The following is a 25,343-nucleotide window of genomic DNA, read 5'->3' as shown; positions in this document are numbered from 1 at the left end:
ATGTGGTACCACACTGAAACAGTCGATTAAACCAGGTTTCGATCAATATTTTAGAGGATAACGCATGTTAGGTCTGGAATAGGTCTGGGATTTGCCCTCATCAGACTCATACTTTCGCACACTTCACATACTCGTTGAACAGATCCTGGGTTATTTTCTGGTTTGGATCACATAGTAATGTGGTACCACACTGAAACAGTCGATTAAACCAGGTTTCGATCAATATTTTTGAGGATAACGCATGTTAGGTCTAGGTTAGGCCTGGGATTTTCACTCATCAGACTCATACTTTCGCACACTTCACATACTCGTTGAACAGATCCTGGGTTACTTTCTGGTTTGGATCACATAGTAATGTGGTACCACACTGAAACAGCCGATTAAACCAGGTTTGGATCAATATTTTTGAGGATAACGCATGTTAGGTCTAGGTTAGGCCTGGGATTTTCACTCATCAGACTCATACTTTCGCATTCTTCACATACTTGTTGAACGGATACTGGGTTTTTTCTGGTTTGGATCACGTAGTAATGTGGGTCCACACTGAAACAATCAATTAAACCTTGTCTTGATAAATATTTTAGAGGATAACGCATGTTAGGTCTGGGATATGTCTGGGATTTGCCCTCATCAGACTCATACTTTCGCACACTTCACATACTCGTTGAACAGATCCTGGGTTATTTTCTGGTTTGGATCACATAGTAATGTGGTACCACACTGAAACAGTCGATTTAACCAGGTTTCGATCAATATTTTTGAGGACAATGCATGTTAGGTCTAGGTTAGGCCTGGGATATTCACTCATCAGACTCATACTTTCGCATTCTTCACATACATGTTGAACGGATCCTGGGTTTTTTCTGGTTTGGATCACGTTGTAATGTGGGACCACACTGAAACAATCAATTAAACCTGGTCTTGATAAATATTTTAGAGGAGAACGCATGTTAGGCTTGGGTTAGGTCTAGGATTTGCCGTCAGCAGGCTCATACTTTCGCATATCTCTCATACTTCATGGCTAGATCCTGGGCTGTTTCTGGATTGTGTCACGTAGTAATGTGGTACCACGCTGAAACGGTCAATTAAACCTGGTTTCGATCAATATTTTAGAGGATAACGCAAGTTAGGTCTGGCATAGGTCTGGGATTCGCCCTCATCAGGCTCATACTTTCGCGTTTTTCACATACTTGTTGAACAGATCCTGGGTTTTTTCTGGTTTGTATCACGTAGTAGTGTGGTACCACACTGAAACAGTCCATTAAACCTGGTTTGGATCAATATTTTAGAGGATAACGCATGTTAGGTCTAGGTTAGGTCTGGGATTTTCACTCTTCAGACTCATACTTTCGCATTCTTCACATACTTGTTGAACGGATCCTGGGTTTTTTCTGGTTTGGATCACGTAGTAATGTGGTACCACACTGAAACAGTCGATTAAACCTGGTTTCGATCAATATTTTTGAGGATAACGCATGTTAGGTCTGGGATAGGTCTGGGATTAGCCCTCATCAGACTCATACTTTCGCATATTTCTCATACTTCATGGCTAGATCCTGGGCTGTTTCTGCATTGTATCACGTAGTAATGTGGTACCACGCCGAAACAGTCAATTAAACCTGGTTTCGCTCAATATTTTAGAGGATAACGCATGTTAGGTCTAGGTAAGGCCTGAGATTTTCACTGATCAGACTCATACATTCGCATTCTTCACATACTTGTTGAACGGATCCTGGGCTTCTTCTGGTTTGGATCACGTAGTAATGTGGTACCACACTGAACTTTCAATTAAACCTGGTCAAGATAAATATTTTAGAGGATAACGCATGTTAGGTCTGGGATAGGTCTGGGATTAGCCCTCATCAGACTCATACTTTCGCACACTTCACATACTCGTTGACGAGGTCCTGGGTTTTTTTCTAGTTTGGATCACGTAGTAATGTGGTACCACACTGAAACAGTCGATTAAACCTGGTTTCGATCAATATTTTTGAGGATAACGCATGTTAGGTCTGGGATAGGTCTGGGATTAGCCCTCATCAGACTCATACTTTCGCATATTTCTCATACTTCATGGCTAGATCCTGGGCTGTTTCTGCATTGTATCACGTAGTAATGTGGTACCACGCCGAAACAGTCAATTAAACCTGGTTTCGCTCAATATTTTAGAGGATAACGCATGTTAGGTCTAGGTAAGGCCTGAGATTTTCACTGATCAGACTCATACATTCGCATTCTTCACATACTTGTTGAACGGATCCTGGGTTTCTTCTGGTTTGGATCACGTAGTAATGTGGTACCACACTGAACTTTCAATTAAACCTGGTCAAGATAAATATTTTAGAGGATAACGAATGTTAGGTCTGGGTTACGTCTAGGATTTGCCCTCATCAGGCTCATACTTTCGCATATTTCTCATACTTCATGGCTAGATCCTGGGCTGTTTCTGCATTGTATCACGTAGTAATGTGGTACCACGCCGAAACAGTCAATTAAACCTGGTTTCGCTCAATATTTTAGAGGATAACGCATGTTAGGTCTAGGTCAGTCCTGGGATTTTCACTCATCAGACTCATACTTTCGCATTCTTCACATACTTGTTGAACGGACCCTGGGTTTTTTCTGGTTTGGATCACGTAGTAATGTGGGTCCACACTGAAACAATCAATTAAACCTGGTCTTGATAAATATGTTAGAGGATAACGCATGTTAGGTCTGGGATAGGTCTGGGATTTGCCCTCATCAGACTCATACTTTCGCACACTTCACATACTCGTTGAACAGATCCTGCGTTATTTTCTGGTTTGGATCACGTAGTAAAGTGGTACCACACTGAAACATTCAATGAAACCAGGTCTGGATAAATATTTTAGAGGACAACGCATCTTAGGTCTGGGTTAGGTCTAAGTTTTGCCCTCATCGGGCTCACAGTTTCGCGTTTTTTACATATTTGTTGAACAGATCCTGGGTTTTTTCTGGTTTGGATCCCGTAGTAGTATGGTACCACACTGAAACATTCAATTAAACCTGGTCTTGATAAATATTTTAGAGGATAACGCATGTTAGGTCTGAGTTACGTCTAGGATTTGCCCTCATCAGGCTCATACTTTCGCATATTTCTCATACTTCATGGCTAGATCCTGGGCTGTTTCTGCATTGTATCGCTTAGTAATGTGCTACCACGCTGAAACAGTCAATTAAACCTGGTTTCGATCAATATTTTAGAGGATAACGCAAGTTAGGCCTGGGATAGGTCTAGGATTTGCCCTCATCAGGCTCTTACTTTCGCATATTTCTCATACTTCATGGCTAGATCCTGGGCTATTTCTGGATTGGATCACGTAGTAAAGTGGTACCACACTGAAACACTCAATGAAACCTGGTCTGGATAAATATTTCAGAGGATAACGCATCTTAGGTCTGGGATTGGTCTGGGATTTGACCTCATCAGACTCATACTTTCGCACACTTCACATACTTGTTGAACAGATCCTGGGTTTTTTCTGGTTTGGCTCCCGTAGTAGTGTGGTACCACACTGAAACAGTCAATTAAACCTGGTTTCCATCAATATTTTAGAGGACAACGCAAGTTAGGTCTGGGGTAGGTCTGGGATTTGCCCTCATCAGACTCTTACTTTCGCACACTTCACATACTCGTTGAACAGATCCTGGGTTATTTTCTGGTTTGGATCACATAGTAATGTGGTACCACACTGAAACAGCCGATTAAACCAGGTTTGGATCAATATTTTTGAGGATAACGCATGTTAGGTCTAGGTTAGGCCTGGGATTTTCATTCATCAGACTCATACTTTCGCATTCTTCACATACTTGTTGAACGGATCCTGTGTTTTTCTGGTTTGGATCACGTAGTAATGTGGGTCCACACTGAAACAATCAATTAAACCTGGTCTTGATAAATATTTTAGAGGATAACGCATGTTAGGTCTGGGATAGGTCTGGGATTTGCCCTCATCAGACTCATACTTTCGCACACTTCACATACTCGTTGAACAGATCCTGGGTTATTTTCTGGTTTGGATCACATAGTAATGTGGTACCACACTGAAACAGTCGATTTAACCAGGTTTCGATCAATATTTTTGAGGACAATGCATGTTAGGTCTAGGTTAGGCCTGGGATATTCACTCTTCAGACTCATACTTTCGCATTCTTCACATACTTGTTGAACGGATCCTTGGTTTTTTCTGGTTTGGATCACGTAGTAATGTGGTACCACACTGAAGCAGTCGATTAAACCTGGTTATGATCAATATTTTAGAGGATAACGCATAGTTAGGTTTGGGATAGGTCTGGGATTTGACCTCATCAGACTCATACTTTCGCACACTTCACATACTCGTTGAACAGATCCTGGGTTATTTTCTGGTTTGGATCACATAGTAATGTGGTACCACACTGAAACAGTCGATTAAACCTGGTTTCCATCAATATTTTAGAGGTCAACGCAAGTTAGACCTAGGTTAGGCCTGGGATTTTCACTCATCAGACTCATACTTTCGCACACTTCACATACTCGTTGAACAGATCCTGGGTTATTTTCTGGTTTGGATCACATTGTAATGTGGTACCACACTGAAACAGTCGATTAAACCTGGCTTCGATCAATATTTTAGAGAATAATTCATGTTAGGTCTAGGTTAGGTCTGGGATTTGCTCTCATCAGGCTCATTCTTTCGCATATTTCTCATACTTGATGGCTAGATCCTGGGCTGTTTCTGGATTGTATGACGTAGTAATGTGGTACCACGCTGAAACAGCGAATTAAACCTGGTTTCGATCAATATTTTAGAGGATAACGCAAGTTAGGTCTAGGTTAGGCCTGGGATTTGCCCTCATCAGGATCATACTTTCGCAGTTTTAACATACATGTTGACCTGATCGAGGGTTTTTTCTGCTTTGGATCACGTAGTAAAGTGGTATCACACTGAAACATTCAATTAAACCTGGTCTTGATAAATAGTTTAGAGAATAACGCATGTTAGGTTTGGGTTAGGTCTGGGATTTGCCCTCATCAGGCTCATACTTTCGCGTTTTTCACATACTTGTTGAACAGATCCTGGGTTTTTTCTGGTTTGTATCACGTAGTAGTGTGGTACCGCACTGAAACAGTCCATTAAACCTGGTTTGGATGAATATTTTAGAGGATAACGCATGTAAGGTCTAGGTTAGCCTTTGGATTTTCACTCATCAGACTCATACTTTCGCATTCTTCTCATACTTGTGGAACTGATCCTGGTTTTTTTCTGGTTTGGATTACGTAGTAATGTGGTATCACACTGAAACAGACGATTAAACCTGGTTTCGATCAATATTTTAGAGAATAATTCATGTTAGGTCTAGGTTAGGTCTGGGATTTGCTCTCATCAGGCTCGTTCTTTCGCATATTTCTCATACTTGATGGCTAGATCCTGGGCTTTTTCTGGATTGCATCACGTAGTAATGAAGTACAACACTGAAACAGTCAATTAAACCTGGTTTCCATCAATATCTTAGAGGACAACGCATGTTAGGTCTAGGTCAGGCCTGGGATTTTCACTCATCAGACTCATACTTTCGCATTCTTCACATACTTGTTGAACGGATGCTGGGTTATTTTCTGGTTTGGATCGCATAGTAATGTGGTACCACACTGAAACAGTCGATTAAACCAGGTTTCGATCAATATTTTTGAGGATAACGCATGTTAGGTCTAGGTTAGGCCTGGGATTTTCACACATCAGACTCATACTTTCGCATTCTTCACATACTTGTTGAACGGATCCTGGGTTTTTTCTGGTTTGGATCACGTTGTAATGTGGGACCACACTGAAACAATCAATTAAACCTGGTCTTCATAAATATTTTAGAGGATAACGCATGTTAGGCTTGGGTTAGGTCTAGGATTTGCCATCAGCAGGCTCATACTTTCGCATATCTCTCATACTTCATGGCTAGATCCTGGGCTGTTTCTGGATTGTGTCACGTAGTAATGTGGTACCACGCTGAAACAGTCAATAAAACCTGGTTTCGATCAATATTTTAGAGGATAACGCAAGTTAGGTCTGGCATAGGTCTGGGATTCGCCCTCATCAGGCTCATACTTTCGCGTTTTTCACATACTTGTTGAACAGATCCTGGGTTTTTTCTGGTTTGTATCACGTAGTAGTGTGGTACCACACTGAAACAGTCCATTAAACCTGGTTTGGATGAATATTTTAGAGGATAACGCATGTAAGGTCTAGGTTAGCCCTGGGATTTTCACTCATCAGACTCATACTTTCGCATTCTTCTCATACTTGTGGATCTGATCCTGGGTTTTTTCTGGTTTGGATCACGTAGTAATGTGGTATCACACTGAAACAGACGATTAAACCTGGTTTCGATCAATATCTTAGAGGATAACGCAAGTTAAGTCTGGGATCGGTCTGGGATTTGACCTCATCAGACTCATACTTTCGCTTTCTTCACATACTTGTTGAACGGATCCTGGGTTTTTTCTGGTTTGGATCACGTAGTAATGTGGGACCACACTGAAACAGTCAATTAAACCTGGTTTCGATCAATATTTTAGAGAATAATTCATGTTAGGTCTAGGTTAGGTCTGGGGTTTGCTCTCATCAGGCTCATTCTTTCGCATATTTGTCATACATGTTGAACAGATCCTGGGTTTCATCTGGTTTGGATCACGTAGTAATGTGGGACCACACTGAAACAATCAATTAAACCTGGTTTCCATCAATATTTTAGAGGACAATGCAAGTTAGGTCTGGGATAGGTCTGGGATTAGCCCTCATCAGACTCATACGTTCGCTTTCTTCACATACTCGTTGAACAGATCCTGTGTTCTTTTCTGGTTTGGATCACATAGTAATGTGGTACCACACTGAAACAGTCGATTAAACCAGGTTTCGATCAATATTTTTGAGGATAACGCATGTTAGGTCTGGGATTTTCACTCATCAGACTCATACTTTCGCATTCTTCACATACTTGTTGAACGGATCCTGGGTTTTTTCTGGATTGGATCACGTAGTAATGTGGTACCACACTGAAACATTCAATTAAACCTGGTTTCCAACAATATTTTAGAGGACAACGCTAGTTAGGTCTGGGTTAGGCCTGGGATTTGCCCTCATCAGACTTATGTTTTCGCATACTTCACATACTTGTTGAACAGATCCTGGGTTTTGTTCCGGTTTGGATCACGTAGTAGTGTGGTACCACACTGAAACAGTCGATTAAACCTGGTTTCGATCAATGCGTTTGAGCATAACGCATGTTAGGTCCAGGTTAGGTCTGGGATTTGCTCTCATCAGGCTCGTACTTTCGCATATTTCTCATACTTGATGGCTAGATCCTGGGCTTTTTCTAGATTGGATCACGTAGTAATGTGGTGCCACACGGAAACAGACCATTAAACCTGCTTTCGATCAATATTTTAGAAGATAACGCATGCTAGGTCTAGGTTAGGTCTGGGATTAGCCCTCATCAGACACATACTTTCGCATTCTTCACGTACTTGTTGAACAGCTCCTGGGTTTTTTTCTGGTTTGGATCACGTAGTAGTGTGGTACCGCACTGAAACAGTCAATTAAACCTGGTTTCGATCAATATTTTAGAGGATAACGCAAGTTAGGTCTGGGATAGGTCTGGGATTTGCCCTCATCAGACTCATACTTTCGCATATTTCTAATACTTCATGGCTAGATCCTAGGCTATTTCTGGATTAGATCACGTAGTAATGTGGTACCACACTGAAACAGTCCATTAAACCTGGTTTCGATCAATATTATTGAGGATAACGCATGATAGGTCTGGGTTAGGTCTAGGATTTGCCCTCATCAGGCTCATACTTTCGCATATTTCTCATACTTCATGGCTAGATCCTGGGCTATTTCTGGATTGGATCACGTAGTAATGTGGTACCACACTGAAGCAGTCAATTAAACCTGGTTTCGATCAATATTTTAGAGGATAACGCAAGTTAGGTCTAGGGTAGGTCTGGGATTTGCTCTCATCAGGCTCATTCTTTCGCATATTTCTCATACTTGATGGCTAGATCCTGGGCTATTTCTGGATTGGATCACGTAGTAATGTAGTACAACACTGAAACAGACAATTAAACCTGGTTTCCATCAATATTTTAGAGGATTACGCGAGTTATGTCTGGGATAGGTCTGGGGATTTGCCCTCATCAGGCTTATACTTTCGCGTTTTTCACATACTTGTTGAACAGATCCTCGGTTTTTTCTGGCTTGGATCACGTAGTAATGTGGTACCACACTGAAACAGTCCATTAAACCTGGTTTCGCTCAATATTTTAGAGGATAACGCATGTTAGGTCTAGGACAGGCCTGGCATTTTCACTCATCAGACTCATACTTTCGCATTATTCACATACTTGTTGAACGGGTGCTGGGTTTTTTCTGGTTTGGATCACGTAGTAATGTGGGTCCACACTGAACCAATCAATTAAACCTGGTCTTTATAAATATTTTAGAGGATAACGCATGTTAGGTCTGGGATAGGTATGGGATTTGCCCTCATCAGACTCATACTTTCGCACACTTCACATACTCGTTGAACAGATCCTGGGTTATTTTCTGGTTTGGATCACATAGTAATGTGGTACCACACTGAAACAGTCGATTAAACCAGGTTTCGATCAATATTTTTGAGGATAACGCATGTTAGGTCTAGGTTAGGCCTGGGATTTTCACTCATCAGATCCATACTTTCGCATTCTTCACATACTTGTTGGACGGATCCTGGGTTTTTTCTGGTTTGGATCACGTTGTAATGTGGGACCACATTGAAACAATCAATTAAACCTGGTCTTGATAAATATATTTGAGGGTAACGCATGTTAGGCTTGGGTTAGGTCTAGGATTTGCCTTCAGCAGGCTCATACTTTCGCATATCTCTCATACTTCATGGCTAGATCCTGGGCTGTTTCTGGATTGTATCACGTAGTAATGTGGTACCACGCTAAAACAGTCAATTAAACCTGGTTTCGATCAATATTTTAGAGGACAACGCAAGTTAGGTCTGGCATAGGTCTGGGATTCGCCCTCATCTGGCTCATACTTTCGCGTTTTTCACATACTTGTTGAACAGATCCTTGGTTTTTTCTGGTTTGGATCACGTAGTAATGTGGTACCACACTGAAGCAGTCGACTAAACCTGGTTATGATCAATATTTTAGAGGATAACGCATAGTTAGGTTTGGGATAGGTCTGGGATTTGACCTCATCAGACTCATACTTTCGCACACTTCACATACTCGTTGAACAGATCCTGGGTTATTTTCTGGTTTGGATCACATAGTAATGTGGTACCACACTGAAACAGTCGATTAAACCAGGTTTCGATCAATATTTTTGAGGATAACGCATGTTAGGTCTAGGTTAGGCCTGGGATTTTCACTCATCAGACTCATACTTTCGCATTCTTCACATACTTGTTGAACGGATCCTTGGTTTTTTCTGGTTTGGATCACGTAGTAATGTGGTACCACACTGAAGCAGTCGATTAAACCTGGTTTCGATCAATATTTTAGAGAATAATTCATGTTAGGTCTAGGTTAGGTCTGGGATTTGCTCTCATCAGGCTCGTTCTTTCGCATATTTCTCATACTTGATGGCTAGATCCTGGGCTTTTTCTGGATTGCATCACGTAGTAATGAAGTACAACACTGAAACAGTCAATTAAACCTGGTTTCCATCAATATTTTAGAGGTCAACGCAAGTTAGACCTAGGTTAGGCCTGGGATATGCCCTCATCAGACACGTACTTTCGCATTCTTCACGTACTTGTTGAACACCTCCTGGGTTTTTTTCTGGTTTGGATCACGTAGTAGTGTGGTACCGCACTGAAACAGTCAATTAAACCTGGTTTCGATCAATATTTTAGAGAATAATTCATGTTAGGTCTAGGTTAGGTCTGGGATTTGCTCTCATCGGGCTCGTTCTTTCGCATATTTCTCATACTTGATGGCTAGATCCTGGGCTTTTTCTGGATTGCATCACGTAGTAATTAAGTACAACACTGAAACAGTCAATTAAACCTGGTTTCGATCAATATTATTGAGGATAACGCATGATAGGTCTGGGTTAGGTCTAGGATTTGCCCTCATCAGGCTCATACTTTCGCATATTTCTCATACTTCATGGTTAGATCCTGGGCTATTTCTGGATTGGATCACGTAGTAATGTGGTACCACACTGAAGCAGTCAATTAAACCTGGGTTTCGATCAATATTTTAGAGGATAACGCAAGTTAGGTCTAGGGTAGGTCTGGCATTTGCTCTCATCAGGCTCATTCTTTCGCATATTTCTCATACTTGATGGCTAGATCCTGGGCTATTTCTGCATTGGATCACGTAGTAATGTAGTACAACTCTGAAACAGACAATTAAACCTGGTTTCCATCAATATTTTAGAGGATTACGCGAGTTATGTCTGGGATAGGTCTGGGGATTTGCCCTCATCAGGCTTATACTTTCGCGTTTTTCACATACTTGTTGAACAGATCCTCGGTTTTTTCTGGCTTGGATCACGTAGTATTGTGGTACCACACTGAAACAGTCCATTAAACCTGGTTTCGCTCAATATTTTAGAGGATAACGCATGTTAGGTCTAGGACAGGCCTGGCATTTTCACTCATCAGACTCATACTTTCGCATTATTCACATACTTGTTGAACGGGTGCTGGGTTTTTTCTGGTTTGGATCACGTAGTAATGTGGGTCCACACTGAACCAATCAATTAAACCTGGTCTTTATAAATATTTTAGAGGATAACGCATGTTAGGTCTGGGATAGGTATGGGATTTGCCCTCATCAGACTCATACTTTCGCACACTTCACATACTCGTTGAACAGATCCTGGGTTATTTTCTGGTTTGGATCACATAGTAATGTGGTACCACACTGAAACAGTCGATTAAACCAGGTTTCGATCAATATTTTTGAGGATAACGCATGTTAGGTCTAGGTTAGGCCTGGGATTTTCACTCATCAGATTCATACTTTCGCATTCTTCACATACTTGTTGGACGGATCCTGGGTTTTTTCTGGTTTGGATCACGTTGTAATGTGGGACCACATTGAAACAATCAATTAAACCTGGTCTTGATAAATATATTTGAGGGTAACGCATGTTAGGCTTGGGTTAGGTCTAGGATTTGCCTTCAGCAGGCTCATACTTTCGCATATCTCTCATACTTCATGGCTAGATCCTGGGCTGTTTCTGGATTGTATCACGTAGTAATGTGGTACCACGCTAAAACAGTCAATTAAACCTGGTTTCGATCAATATTTTAGAGGACAACGCAAGTTAGGTCTGGCATAGGTCTGGGATTCGCCCTCATCTGGCTCATACTTTCGCGTTTTTCACATACTTGTTGAACAGATCCTTGGTTTTTTCTGGTTTGGATCACGTAGTAATGTGGTACCACACTGAAGCAGTCGATTAAACCTGGTTATGATCAATATTTTAGAGGATAACGCATAGTTAGGTTTGGGATAGGTCTGGGATTTGACCTCATCAGACTCATACTTTCGCACACTTCACATACTCGTTGAACAGATCCTGGGTTATTTTCTGGTTTGGATCACATAGTAATGTGGTACCACACTGAAACAGTCGATTAAACCAGGTTTCGATCAATATTTTTGAGGATAACGCATGTTAGGTCTAGGTTAGGCCTGGGATTTTCACTCATCAGACTCATACTTTCGCATTCTTCACATACTTGTTGAACGGATCCTTGGTTTTTTCTGGTTTGGATCACGTAGTAATGTGGTACCACACTGAAACAGTCCATTAAACCAGGTTTCGATCAATATTTTTGAGGATAACGCATGTTAGGTCTAGGTCAGGCCTGGGTTTTTCACTCATCAGACTCATACTTTCGCATTCTTCACATACTTGTTGAACAGATACTGGGTTTTTTCTGGTTTGGATCACATAGTAATGTGGTACCACACTGAAACAGTCGATTAAACCTGGTTTCGATCAATATTTTAGAGAATAATTCATGTTAGGTCTAGGTTAGGTCTGGGATTTGCCCCCATCAGGCTCGTTCTTTCGCATATTTCTCATACTTGATGGCTAGATCCTGGGCTTTTTCTGGATTGCATCACGTAGTAATGTGGTACCACACTGAAACATTCAATTAAACCTGGTCATGATAAATATTTTAGTGGATAACGCATGTTAGGTCTGGGTTAGGTCTAGGATTTGCCCTCATCAGGCTCATACTTTCGCATATTTCTCATACTTCATGGCTAGATCCTGGGCTATTTCTGGAATGGATCAGGTAGTAATGTGGTACCACACTGAAGCAGTCGATTAAACCTGGTTTCGATCAATATTTTAGAGGATAACGCGAGTTAGGTCTGGGATAAGTCTGTGATACGCCCTCATCAGGCTCATACTTTCGCGTTTTTCACATACTTGTTGAACAGATCTCGGGTTTTTCTGGTTTGGATCACGTAATAATGTGTTACCACACTGAAACAATCCATTAAACCTGGTTCCGATGAATATTTTAGAGGATAACGCATGTTAGGTCTAGGTTAGGCCTGCGATTTGCCCTCATCAGGGTCATACTTTCGCAGTTTTAACATACATGTTGACCCGATCGAGGGTTTTTTCTGCTTTGGATCACGTAGTAAAGTGGTACCACACTGAAACAGTCCATTAAACCTGGTTTCGATCAATAATTTAGAGGATAACGCAAGTTAGGTCTGGGATAGGTCTGGGAGTCGCCCTCGTCAGGCTCATACTTTCGCGTTTTTCACATTCTTCTTGAACAGATCCTGGGTTTTTTCTGGTTTGGATCACATAGTAATGTGGTACCACACTGAAACAGTCCATTAAATCTGGTTTCGATCAATATTTTAGAGGATAATGCATGCTAGGTCTATGTTAGGCCTGGGATTTGCCCTCATCTGGGTCATACTTTCGCGTTTTTCACATACTTGTTGAACAGATCCTGGGTTTTTTCTAGTTTGGATCACGTAGTAATGTGGTACCACACTGAAACAGTCCATTAAACCTGGTTTCGATCAATATTTTTGAGGATAACGCATGTTAGGTCTGGGTTAGGTCTGGGATTTGCTCTCATCAGGCTCATTCTTTCGCATATTTCACATACTTGATGGCTAGATACTGGGTTTTTCCTGGTTTGGATCACGCAGTGATGTGGTACCACACTGAAACAGTCCACTCAACCTGGTTGCGATCAATATTTTAGAGGATAACGCATGTTAGGTCTAGGTTAGGCCTGGGATTTTCACTCATCAGACTCATACTTTCGCATTCTTCACATACTTGTTGAACGGATCCAGTGCTTTTACTGGTTTGGATCACGTAGTAATGTGGTACCACACTGAAACATTCAATTAAACCTGGTCTTGATAAATATTTTTGAGGATAACGCATGTTAGGTCAGGGTAAGGTCTAGGATTTGCCCCCATCAGGCTCATACTTTCGCATATTTCTAATACTTCATGGCTAGATCCTGGGCTCTTTCTGGATTGGATCACGTAGTAATGTGGTACCACACTGAAACAGTCCATTAAACCTGGTTTCGATCAATATTTTTGAGGATAACACATGTTAGGTCTAGGTTAGGACTGGGATTTGCTCTCATCAGGCTCATTCTTTCGCATATTTCTCATACTTGATGGCTAGATCCTGGGCTTTTTCTGGATTGGATCACGTAGTAATGTAGTACCACACTGAAACAGTCGATTAACCCTGGTTTCGATCAATATTTTAGAGGATAACGCAAGTTAGGTCTGGGATAAGTCTGTGATACGCCCTCATCAGGCTCATACTTTCGCGTTTTTCACATACTTGTTGAACAGATCTCGGGTTTTTCTGGTTTGGATCACGTAATAATGTGTTACCACACTGAAACAATCCATTAAACCTGGTTCCGATGAATATTTTAGAGGATAACGCATGTTAGGTCTAGGTTAGGCCTGCGATTTGCCCTCATCAGGGTCATACTTTCGCAGTTTTAACAAACATGTTGACCCGATCGAGGGTTTTTTCTGCTTTGGATCACGTAGTAAAGTGGTACCACACTGAAACAGTCCATTAAACCTGGTTTCGATCAATATTTTAGAGGATAACGCAAGTTAGGTCTGGCATAGGTCTGGGATTCGCCCTCATCAGGCTCATACTTTCGCGTTTTTCACATACTTGTTGAACAGATCCTGGGTTTTTTCTGGTTTGTATCACGTAGTAGCGTGGTACCACACTGAAACAGTCCATTAAACCAGGTTTCGATCAATATTTTTGAGGATAACGCATGTTAGGTCTAGGTCAGGCCTGGGATTTTCACTCATCAGACTCATACTTTCGCATTCTTCATATACTTGTTGAACGGATCCTGGGTTTTTTCTGGTTTGGATCACGTTGTAATGTGGGACCACACTGAAACAATCAATTAAACCTGGTCTTGATAAATATTTTAGAGGGTAACGCATGTTAGGCTTGGGTTAGGTCTAGGATTTGCCCTCAGCAGGCTCATACTTTCGCATATCTCTCATACTTCATGGCTAGATCCTGGGCTGTTTCTGGATTGTATCACGTAGTAATGTGGTACCACGCTAAAACAGTCAATTAAACCTGGTTTCGATCAATATTTTAGAGGATAACGCAAGTTAGGTCTGGCATAGGTCTGGGATTCGCCCTCATCAGGCTCATACTTTCGCGTTTTTCACATACTTGTTGAACAGATCCTGGGTTTTTTCTGGTTTGTATCACGTAGTAGCGTGGTACCACACTGAAACAGTCCATTAAAGAAGAATTAGATCCAGGTTTCGATCAATATTTTTGAGGATAACGCATGTTAGGTCTAGGTCAGGCCTGGGATTTTCACTCATCAGACTTATACTTTCGCATTCTTCACATACTTGTTGAACGGATACTGGGTTTTTTCTGGTTTGGATCACATAGTAATGTGGTACCACACTGAAACAGTCGATTAAACCTGGTTTCGATCAATATTTTAGAGAATAATTCATGTTAGGTCTAGGTTAGGTCTGGGATTTGCCCCCATCAGGCTCGTTCTTTCGCATATTTCTCATACTTGATGGCTAGATCCTGGGCTTTTTCTGGATTGCATCACGTAGTAATGTGGTACCACACTGAAACATTCAATTAAACCTGGTCATGATAAATATTTTAGTGGATAACGCATGTTAGGTCTGGGTTAGGTCTAGGATTTGCCCTCATCAGGCTCATACTTTCGCATATTTCTCATACTTCATGGCTAGATCCTGGGCTATTTCTGGAATGGATCAGGTAGTAATGTGGTACCACACTGAAGCAGTCGATTAAACCTGGTTTCGATCAATATTTTAGAGGATAACGCAAGTTAGGTCTGGGATAAGTCTGTGATACGCCCTCATCAGGCTCATACTTTCGCGTTTTTCACATACTTGTTGAACAGATCTCGGGTTTTTCTGGTTTGGATCACGTAATAATGTGTTACCACACTGAAACAATCCATTAAACCTGGTTCCGATGAATATTTTAGAGGATAACGCATGTTAGGTCTAGGTTAGGCCTGCGATTTGCCCTCATCAGGGTCATACTTTCGCAGTTTTAACATACATGTTGACCCGATCGAGGGTTTTTTCTGCTTTGGATCACGTAGTAAAGTGGTACCACACTGAAACAGTCCATTAAACCTGGTTTCGATCAATAATTTAGAGGATAACGCAAGTTAGGTCTGGGATAGGTCTGGGAGTCGCCCTCGTCAGGCTCATACTTTCGCGTTTTTCACATTCTTCTTGAACAGATCCTGGGTTTTTTCTGGTTTGGATCACATAGTAATGTGGTACCACACTGAAACAGTCCATTAAATCTGGTTTCGATCAATATTTTAGAGGATAATGCATGTTAGGTCTATGTTAGGCCTGGGATTTGCCCTCATCTGGGTCATACTTTCGCGTTTTTCACATACTTGTTGAACAGATCCTGGGTTTTTCCTGGTTTGGATCACGCAGTGATGTGGTACCACACTGAAACAGTCCACTCAACCTGGTTTCGATCAATATTTTAGAGGGTAACGCATGTTATGTCTAGGTTAGGCCTGGGACTAGCCCTCATCAGATTCATACTTTCGCATACTTCACATACTTGTTGAACAGATCCTGGGTTTTTTTCTGGTTTGGATCACGTAGTAATGTGGTACCACACTGAAACAGTCGATTAAACCTGGTTTCGATCTATATTTTAGAGGATAACGCATGTTAGGTCTAGGTTAGGCCTGGGATTTTCACTCATCAGACTCATACTTTCGCATTCTTCACATACTTGTTGAACGGATCCAGTGCTTTTACTGGTTTGGATCACGTAGTAATGTAGTACCACACTGAAACATTCAATTAAACCTGGTCTTGATAAATATTTTTGAGGATAACGCATGTTAGGTCAGGGTAAGGTCTAGGATTTGCCCCCATCAGGCTCATACTTTCGCATATTTCTAATACTTCATGGCTAGATCCTGGGCTCTTTCTGGATTGGATCACGTAGTAATGTGGTACCACACTGAAACAGTCCATTAAACCTGGTTTCGATCAATATTTTTGAGGATAACACATGTTAGGTCTAGGTTAGGACTGGGATTTGCTCTCATCAGGCTCATTCTTTCGCATATTTCTCATACTTGATGGCTAGATCCTGGGCTTTTTCTGGATTGGATCACGTAGTAATGTAGTACCACACTGAAACAGTCGATTAACCCTGGTTTCGATCAATATTTTAGAGGATAACGCATGTTAGGTCTAGGTTAGGCTTGGGATATGCCCTCATCAGTGTCATACTTTCGCAGTTTTAACATACATGTTGACCTCATCGAGGGTTTTTTCTGCTTTGGATCACGTAGTAAAGTGGTGCCACACTAAAACTCTCAATTAAACCTGGTATCGATCAATATTTTAGAGGATAACGCAAGTTAGGTCTGGGATAGGTCTGGGAATCGCCCTCGTCAGGCTCATACTTTCGCGTTTTTCACATTCTTCTTGAACAGATCCTGGGTTTTTTCTGGTTTGGATCACATAGTAATGTGGTACCACACTGAAACAGTCCATTAAATCTGGTTTCGATCAATATTTTAGAGGATAATGCATGTTAGGTCTATGTTAGGCCTGGGATTTGCCCTCATCTGGGTCATACTTTCGCGTTTTTCACATACTTGTTGAACAGATCCTGGGTTTTTTCTAGTTTGGATCACGTAGTAATGTGGTACCACACTGAAACAGTCCATTAAACCTGGTTTCGATCAATATTTTTGAGGATACCGCATGTTAGGTCTGGGTTAGGTCTGGGATTTGCTCTCATCAGGCTCATTCTTTCGCATATTTCACATACTTGATGGCTAGATACTGGGTTTTTCCTGGTTTGGATCACGCAGTGATGTGGTACCACACTGAAACAGTCCACTCATCCTGGTTTCGATCAATATATTAGAGGATAACGCATGTTATGTCTAGGTTAGGCCTGGGACTAGCCCTCATCAGATTCATACTTTCGCATACTTCACATACTTGTTGAACAGATCCTGGGTTTTTTTCTGGTTTGGATCACGCAGTAATGTGGTACCACACTGAAACAGTCGATTAAACCTGGTTTCGATCTATATTTTTGAGGATAACGCATGTTAGGTCTAGGTTAGGCCTGGGATTTTCACTCATCAGACTCATACTTTCGCATTATTCACATACTTGTTGAACGGATCCAGTGCTTTTACTGGTTTGGATCACGTAGTAATGTGGTACCACACTGAAACATTCAATTAAACCTGGTCTTGATAAATATTTTTGAGGATAACGCATGTTAGGTCAGGGTAAGGTCTAGGATTTGCCCCCATCAGTCTCATACTTTCGCATTCTTCACATACTTCTTGAACAGATCCCGGGTTTTCTCTGGTTTCGATCTCGTAGTAATGTGGTACCACACTGAAGCATACCAATAAACCTGGTTTCGATTTTTATTTTAGAGGATAACACATGTTAGGTCTAGGTTATGTCTGGGATTTGCTCTCATCAGGCTCATTCTTTCGCATATTTCTCATACTTCATGGCTAGATCCTCGGCTATTTCTGGATTGGATCACGTAGTAATGTGGTACCACACCGAAACAGTCAATTAAACGTAGTTCCCATCAATATTTTAGAGGATAGCGCATGCTAGGTCTGGGACAGATCTGGGATTTGCCCTCATCAGACACATACTTTCGCATATTTCTCATACTTGATGGCTAGATCATAGGCTTTTCTGGATAGCATCACGTAGTAATGTAGTACCACACTGAAACAGTCAATAAATCTTGGTTTCCATCAATATTTTAGAGAATAATTCATGTTAGGTCTAGTTTAGGTGTGGGATTTGCTCTCATCAGACTCATGCTCTCGCATATTTCTCGTACTTGATGGCTAGATCCTGGGCTTTTTCTGGATTGCGTCACGCAGTAATGTAGTACAACACTGAAACAGTTAATTAAACCTGGTTTCCATCAATATTTTAGAGGACAACGCATGTTAGGTCTAGGTTAGGCCTGGGATTTGCCCTCATCAGGGTCATACTTTTGCATATTTCTCATACTTGATGGGCAGATTCTGGGCCTTTTCTGGTTTGGATCACGTATTAATGTGGTACCACACTGAAACAGTCCATTAAACCTGGTTTCGATCAATATTTTTGAGGATAACGCATGTTAGGTCTGGGTGAGGTCTAGGATTTGCCCTCATCAGGATCATACTTTCGCATTTTTCACATACTTGTTGAACAGATCCTGGGTTTTTTCTGGTTTGGATCACGCAGTAGTGTGGTACCACTCTAGAACAGTCGATTAAACCTGGTTTCGATCAATATTTTAGAGGATAACGCAAGTTAGGTCTGGCATAGGTCTGGGATTCGCCCTCATCAGGCTCATACTTTCGCGTTTTTCACATACTTGTTGAACAGATCCTGGGTTTTTTCTGGTTTGTATCACGTAGTAGCGTGGTACCACACTGAAACAGTCCATTAAACCAGGTTTCGATCAATATTTTTGAGGATAACGCATGTTAGGTCTAGGTCAGGCCTGGGATTTTCACTCATCAGACTCATACTTTCGCATTCTTCATATACTTGTTGAACGGATCCTGGGTTTTTTCTGGTTTGGATCACGTTGTAATGTGGGACCACACTGAAACAATCAATTAAACCTGGTCTTGATAAATATTTTAGAGGGTAACGCATGTTAGGCTTCGGTTAGGTCTAGGATTTGCCCTCAGCAGGCTCATACTTTCGCATATCTCTCATACTTCATGGCTAGATCCTGGGCTGTTTCTGGATTGTATCACGTAGTAATGTGGTACCACGCTAAAACAGTCAATTAAACCTGGTTTCGATCAATATTTTAGAGGATAACGCAAGTTAGGTCTGGCATAGGTCTGGGATTCGCCCTCATCAGGCTCATACTTTCGCGTTTTTCACATACTTGTTGAACAGATCCTGGGTTTTTTCTGGTTTGTATCACGTAGTAGCGTGGTACCACACTGAAACAGTCCATTAAACCAGGTTTCGATCAATATTTTTGAGGATAACGCATGTTAGGTCTAGGTCAGGCCTGGGATTTTCACTCATCAGACTTATACTTTCGCATTCTTCACATACTTGTTGAACGGATACTGGGTTTTTTCTGGTTTGGATCACATAGTAATGTGGTACCACACTGAAACAGTCGATTAAACCTGGTTTCGATCAATATTTTAGAGAATAATTCACGTTAGGTCTAGGTTAGGTCTGGGATTTGCCCCCATCAGGCTCGTTCTTTCGCATATTTCTCATACTTGATGGCTAGATCCTGGGCTTTTTCTGGATTGCATCACGTAGTAATGTGGTACCACACTGAAACATTCAATTAAACCTGGTCATGATAAATATTTTAGTGGATAACGCATGTTAGGTCTGGGTTAGGTCTAGGATTTGCCCTCATCAGGCTCATACTTTCGCATATTTCTCATACTTCATGGCTAGATCCTGGGCTAATTCTGGAATGGATCAGGTAGTAATGTGGTACCACACTGAAGCAGTCGATTAAACCTGGTTTCGATCAATATTTTAGAGGATATCGCAAGTTAGGTCTGGGATAAGTCTGTGATACGCCCTCATCAGGCTCATACTTTCGCGTTTTTCACATACTTGTTGAACAGATCTCGGGTTTTTCTGGTTTGGATCACGTAATAATGTGTTACCACACTGAAACAATCCATTAAACCTGGTTCCGATGAATATTTTAGAGGATAACGCATGTTAGGTCTAGGTTAGGCCTGCGATTTGCCCTCATCAGGGTCATACTTTCGCAGTTTTAACATACATGTTGACCCGATCGAGGGTTTTTTCTGGTTTGGATCACGTAATAATGTGTTACCACACTGAAACAATCCATTAAACCTGGTTTCGATCAATATTTTAGAGGATAACGCATGTTAGGTCTAGGTTAGGCTTGGGATATGCCCTCATCAGTGTCATACTTTCGCAGTTTTAACATACATGTTGACCTCATCGAGGGTTTGTTCTGCTTTGGATCACGTAGTAAAGTGGTGCCACACTAAAACTCTCAATTAAACCTGGTATCGATCAATATTTTAGAGGATAACGCAAGTTATGTCTGGGATAGGTCTGGGGATTTGCCCTCATCAGTCTCATACTTTCGCATTCTTCACATACTTCTTGAACAGATCCCGGGTTTTCTCTGGTTTCGATCTCGTAGTAATGTGGTACCACACTGAAGCATACTAATAAACCTGGTTTCGATTTTTATTTTAGAGGATAACACATGTTAGGTCTAGGTTATGTCTGGGATTTGCTCTCATCAGGCTCATTCTTTCGCATATTTCTCATACTTCATGGCTAGATCCTCGGCTATTTCTGGATTGGATCACGTAGTAATGTGGGACCACACTGAAACAGTCAATTAAACCTGGTTTCGATCAATATTTTAGAGGATAACGCATGTTAGGTCTGGGATAGGTCTGGGATTTGCCCTCATCAGGCTCATACTTTCGCGTTTTTCACATACATGTTTAACAGATCCTGGGATTTTTCTGGTTTTGGATCACGTAGTAATGTGGTACCAGACTGAAACATTCCATTAAACCTGGTTTCGATTAATATTTTAGAGGATAAGGCATGTTATGTCTAGGTTAGGTCTAGGATTTGCCCTCGTCAGGATCATACTTTCGCATATTTCTCATACTTGATGGCTAGATCCTGGGCTTCTTCTGGATTGCATCACGTAGTAATGTAGTACCACACTGAAACAGTCAATTAAACGTGGTTCCCATCAATATTTTAGAGGACAACGCAAGTTAGGTCTAGGTTCGCCTGGGATTTTCACTCATCAGACTCATACTTTCGCATTCTTCACATACTTGTTGAACGGATCCTGGGTTTTTTCTGGGTTGGTTCACGTAGTAATGTGTTACCACACTGAAGCATTCAATTAAACCTGGTCTTGATAAATATTTTAGAGGATAACGCATGCTAGGTCTAGGTTAGGCCTGGGTTTTGCCCCCATCAGACCCATACCTTCGCATATTTCTCATACTTCATGGCTAGATCCTGGGCTATTTATAGATTGGATCACGTAGTAATGTGGCACCACACTGAAACAGTCAATTAAACCTGGTTTCGATCAATATTTTAGAGGATAACGCAAGTTATGTCTGGGTTAGGTCTAGGATTTGCCCTCATCAGGCTCATACTTTCGCATATTTCTCATACTTCATGGCTAGATCCTGGGCTATTTCTGGATTGCATCACGTAGTAATGTAGTACCACACTGAAACAGTCGATTAAACCTGGTTTCCATCACTATTTTAGAGGACAACTCAAGTTAGGTCTGGGATAGGTCTGGGATTTGCCCTCGTCAGGATCATACTTTCGCATTTTTCACATACTTGTTGTACAGATCCTGGGTTTTTTCCGGTTTGGATCACGCAGTGGTGTGGTACCACACTGAAACATTCAATTAAACCTGGTCTTGATAAATATTTTAGAGGACAACGCATGTTAGGTCTAGGTTAGGCCTGGGATTTGCCCTCATCAGGGTCATACTTTTGCATATTTCTCATACTTGATGGCCAGATTCTGGGCCTTTTCTGGTTTGGATCACGTAGTAATGTGGTACCACACTGAAACAGTCCATTAAACCTGGTTTCGATCAATATTTTTGAGGATAACGCATGTTAGATCTGGGTGAGGTCTAGGATTTGCCCTCATCAGGCTCATACTTTCGCATATTTCTCATAATTCATGGCTAGATCCTGGGCTATTTCTGGATTGCATCACGTAGTGATGTAGTACCACACTGAAACAGTCAATTAAACCTGGTTTCCATCACAATTTTAGAGGACAACTCAAGTTATGTCTGGGATAGTCTCATCAGGGTCATGCTTTCGCATATTTCGCATACTTGATGGCCAGATTCTGGGCCTTTTCTGGTTTGGATCACGTAGTAATGTGGTACGACACTGAAACAGTCCATTAAACCTGGTTTCGATCAATATTTTTGATGATAACGCATATTAGGTCTGGGTTAGGTCTAGGATTTGCCCTCATCAGGCTCATACTTTCGCATATTTCTCATAATTCATGGCTAGATCCTGGGCTATTTCTGGATTGCATCACGTAGTAATGAAGTACCACACTGAAACAGTCAATTAAACCTGGTTTCCATCACTATTTTAGAGGACAACTCAAGTTAGGTCTGGGATAGGTCTGGGATTTGCCCTCGTCAGGATCATACTTTCGCATTTTACACATACTTGTTGAACAGATCCTGGGTTTTTTCTGGATTGGATCACGCAGTAATGTGGTACCACACTGAAACTGTCCACTAAACCTGGTTTCGATCAATATTTTAGAGGATAACGTATGTTATGTCTAGGTTAGGCCTGGGATTTGCGCTCATCAGACTCATACTTACGCATACTTCACATACTTGTTAAACAGATCCTGGGTTTTTTTCTGGTTTGGATCACGTAGTAATGTGGTACCACTCTGAACCAGTCGATTAAACATGGTTTCGATCAATATTTTTGAGGATAACGCAAGTTATGTCTGGGATAGGTCTGGGGATTTGCCCTCATCAGTCTCATACTTTCGCATTCCTCACATACTTCTTGAACAGATCCCGGGTTTTTTCTGGTTTCGATCACGTAGTAATGTGGTACCACACTGAAGCATACCAATAAACCTGGTTTCGATTTTTATTTTAGAGGGTAACACATGTTATGTCTAGGTTAGGTCTAGGATTTGCCCTCGTCAGGATCATACTTTCGCATATTTCTCATACTTGATGGCTAGATCCTGGGCTTTTTCTGGATTGCATCACGTAGTAATGTAGTACCACACTGAAACAGTCAATTAAACGTGGTTCCCATCAATATTTTAGAGGATAACGCATGCTAGGTCTGGGACAGGTCTGGGATTTGCCCTCATCAGACCCATACTTTCGCATATTTCTCATACTTCATGGCTAGATCCTGGGCTTTTTCTGGATTGCATCACGTAGTAATGAAGTACAACACCGAAACAGTCAATTAAACCTGGTTTCCATCAATATTTTAAAGGACAGCGCATGTTACGCAACATTACGTTCTCGCAGAAGGAGGCCACGGCCCTCCACTTCTCCTCGCTGCCGAGCATGGCGCGCACCACGCCCGGCAGCGAGACATCCCGCCCGACGACGCCGACCAGGACACGGCGCTCCCCCTCCCACGCGGGGCATACCTCCAGGGTATGATCCGCCGTGTCCTGCTCAGCGTCGCAGTGGCAGCAACGCGCCGTCGGCTCCTTCCCTATCCGGCACAGGTATCTTCCGAAGCTGCCATGCCCGGAAAATACCTGTGCCAGCCGGTAGGTGAGGCTGCCATGGCCTCTGTCCAGCCACTCCTTCAGGAGTGGCCGAACAGCCCCGACAGTCCGGTGCCCCGCGGTTGGCAGAGCCAGCCGCTCCTGCCACGCGAGCAACACGGACTGCCGGGCCTGGCGCTTCAAATCGCCCCAAGCAGGTTCCTGCCCGCCCGGGACCGCCCCCACCCCCGCGCGACGGTCGACGCGGTGCCGGTACATCACCGCGTGCGACCGCGCGAGCAGGTCCATGGGCGGCATCCCCGCTAGAACCGTCGCCGCCTCATGTGACATGGTCCGATACCCGCGGACGACCCTGAGCGCCATGCGCCTCTGCACCCGACGCAGCATAGTCATGCTGCGCCGGGAGGCAGCCAGGTCGTCCGCCCAGACGGGGGCCCCGTATAGGGCCACCGACTGGACCATTGCCACATAGAGGCGACGAACTCGGCCCGCCGGGCCCCCCAGGTTGGGCAGGATCCGGCCCAGAGCCGCAACCATCCTTTCCAACCGGGGGACCAGGCAGCGGAAATGCTTCTCGAAACGCCAGTGGCTATCGAGGATCAGTCCCAGATACCTGATCTGGGGCTTCACCTCGATGTCAGCCCCACCCACCCGAATCAGAGGGGGTGGCGGATCCTGCCGAGGTGAATGAAACGCAATCACCTCGGTCTTATGGACCGCCACCGTCATCCCCATCCCCCTGATCCGGTCGACGACGCGTTGCGACCCCTCCTCCGCGCGACGCATGGCCCTCCCCCAGTGCGCCCCGACGGCCAGCACCAGTGTGTCATCCGCATAACACACCGTGCTGACACCGTCGGGGAATCAGACTCATACTTTCGCATTCTTCACATACTCGTTGAACGGATCCTGGGTTTTTACTGGTTTGGATCACGTAGTAATGTGGTACCACACTGAAACTTTCAATTAAACCTGGTTTCCAACAATATTTTAGTGGACAACGCTAGTTAGGTCTGGGTTAGGCCTGGGATTTGCCCTCATCAGACTTATATTTTCGCATACTTCACATACTTGTTGAACAGATCCTGGGTTTTGTTCCGGTTTCGATCACGTAGTAGTGTGGTACCACACTGAAACAGTTGATTAAACCTGGTTTCGATCAATATGTTTGAGCATAACGCATGTTAGGTCTAGGTTAGGTCTGGGATATGCCCTCATCAGGGTCATACTTTCGCAGTTTTAACATACATGTTGACCTCATCGAGGGTTTTTTCTGCTTTGGACCACGTAGTAAAGTGGTGCCACACTAGAACTGTCAATTAAACCTGGTTTCGACCAATATTTTAGAGGATAACGCAAGTTATGTCTGGGATAGGTCTGGGGATTTGCCCTAATCAGGCTCATTCTTTCGCATATTTCTCATACTTGATAGGCAGATTCTGGGCTTTTT

The sequence above is a fragment of the Colletes latitarsis genome, unplaced genomic scaffold (assembly GCF_051014445.1).
Source record: "Colletes latitarsis isolate SP2378_abdomen unplaced genomic scaffold, iyColLati1 scaffold0007, whole genome shotgun sequence".
Classification (NCBI taxonomy): Eukaryota; Metazoa; Arthropoda; class Insecta; order Hymenoptera; family Colletidae; genus Colletes; species Colletes latitarsis.
This window is presented reverse-complemented; position numbering follows the sequence as displayed.